This window comes from Rhinopithecus bieti, unplaced genomic scaffold (assembly GCF_001698545.2).
Source record: "Rhinopithecus bieti isolate Rb0 unplaced genomic scaffold, ASM169854v2 scaffold_19652, whole genome shotgun sequence".
NCBI classification, from domain to species: Eukaryota; Metazoa; Chordata; class Mammalia; order Primates; family Cercopithecidae; genus Rhinopithecus; species Rhinopithecus bieti.
This window is the reverse complement of record NW_016809913.1, coordinates 955,662-958,169: the sequence shown is the minus strand read 5'-3', so window position 1 is coordinate 958,169 and position 2,508 is coordinate 955,662.

Here is a 2,508-nt window from a genome sequence, read left to right as displayed (position 1 = left end):
TCTATTTCTGCAAAAATACCACTGGGATTCTGGTAGGATTCCATTGAATCTGTAGATTACTTGAGTAGCATTGTTAAGTTGTCAATATTAACAATATTAATTCTTCCAATTCATAAACCTAGGATGTCTTCTCATTTATTTGTATCTTCTTTAATTTTGGGCAATATTTTGTAGCTTTTGTTGTTCAAGTTTTTATTTCTAAATATTGGTTAATCCCTAATATTTTATTCTTTTCAATGCTATTGTAAATGGAATTGTTTTATTAATTTTCTTTTCAAACTGTTTATTGTTCATGTATATAAAATGTCTGATTTTTGTGTGTTGATTTGTTGTGTTGTATTTGTACTTTGCTGAATTCCTTTATTAGTTGTAACAGTTCTTTTGCATGTGTGAAATTTTCAGGGTTTTCTACACATAAAGTCATATCTTCTGGAAAGAAATAATTTTACTTCTTCCTTTCCAATTTAGATGACTTTTTTTTCTTGTTTGGTTCAGATGGGTCCCATTCCAGTGCTATATTTGGCAGAAACAACAAAAGCAAGAAAATGCTTTCAGTCTTTTTCTACTGCATATGATTTTAACTGTGGGCTTTTCATACATGGACTTTACTATATTGAGGTGGTTTCTATTTCCACACTATTTTCCTAGTTTGTTGAGTATTCTTATCATGAAAAGATGTCGAATTTTGTCAAATGCTTTTTTGTCATGAATTGAGATTATAATGTAATTTTTGTTCTTCATTCTGTTAATGTGGCATATTTCACTGATTGGTTTTTGTATGTTAAATTATCCTTCTATTACAGAAATAAATCCTACTTAGTGATAGTATATAATCCTTTTAATATGCTTTTGAATTCGGCTTGCTAGTATTTTGTTGAGGATTTTTGCATTAATATTCATCAGGGATATTTGCTGATAGTTTTCCTTTCTTGCAGTGCCTTTGTTCAACTTTGGTATCAGGGTAATCCCTGCCTTATATAGTAAGTTTGGAAGTGTTTCCTTCTCTTCAATATCTTGGAAGAGCTTGAGGAGTATTGGTATTAAATCTTCCTTAAATATGTGGTAGAATTCTCTAGAGAAGCCATCTGATCTTGAATTTTCTTGCTTGAGAGATTTTCGATTACTGTTATAATCTTTTTGCTAGTTATAAGTCTGTTCATATTTTCTGTTTCTTAATAACCATGTGTTTCTAGGAATTTATCCATTTATTACAGGTTATTCAATCAGTTGGCATACAATTATTCATAGTATTCTCTAATAATCCTTTTTATTTCTGGGGCATCAATTGTGATTGCATCAATGAAAGATGTAATCACATCTTTCATTTGTGATTTTCATTTGTGATTTTAGTTGAGTCTTCTCTCTTTTCTTCTTACTTAATCTAGCTAAGGATTTGCCATTTTTGTTGATCTTTTCAAAACAACAATTCTTAGTGTTGTTGATTTTTTTCTTCTGTCTCGTTTATCCCTCCTCCATTCTCTATTATTTTCTTCTTTCTGCTAGCTTTGGGTTTAGTTTGTTCTTTTTCTAGGTTCCTCAAGGTATAAAGGTAGTTTGGTGATTTCAGATCTTTCTTATTTTTTAATGTAAGCACTTACAGCTATACACTTCCTTCTTAGCATTGCTTTCTCTGCACTACGTAAGTTTTGTTATATCATGTTTTTAACTTTTTATTCTGAACAAATTTTAGGCTTACAGAAAAGTTGCAAAAATAATACAGAGAGTTTCCTTATATTCCTTGCTCAGCTCCCCCGACACTAACCTCATATTTTCTTCATGTCTTGTAAACTTTGCTGTGTCTCTGTTCTATATATATTATGCAGTATGGCATCTGAGTCAAAGGGGCAACCTCATTTGAGTCATGTCATCCTCATAATTGAGGGATGGTGGAGGAATTCATGAGAATATTAACTTCCGCTCAGAGATGACATATATGACTTCTGCTTACACCCAATAGGGCAAAGCTAAATTACTGGTTGCACACAGAGAATGTCCTCACTGGGCTGAATGACCAAAATCCCACTGAGACCCAGAATAATTCTCATCTCAAGTTCTTGCAGGACTTCTAGGACTTTACCTAGGTCCCTTCTTTCTAAGATACTCATCTCCTTTCCTTATATCCAGTGCAGTATTTCCTGAAAGTCAATCCCCCTTTCAATGTCTCAGTTTTGAAAAAACAAGACAGATTTAGGAACAACTTGTTCAGGAAGCTATCAGTATCAGTCTGAGTCCCTCCCTAGTATTTCTTCATCTACTACCCATCCTTATTTCCTAATGTCAATAATAATGACAGCTAGCACTTACTGAGCACTAACTGCACTCTGATTATTTTCATTTAACTTTTCATTTATTAACTCTTTCTTCACAACAACCAAGAAAAGAAGTTACTTTTATTGTCTCTACTGTTATAGATGTGGAAACTGAATAACAGATAGAATAAGCAGTTTGACCATGATTATGCAGGAAAACCAGGCAATGATGCAGGCAACCATTTCTTTTTTTTTTTTT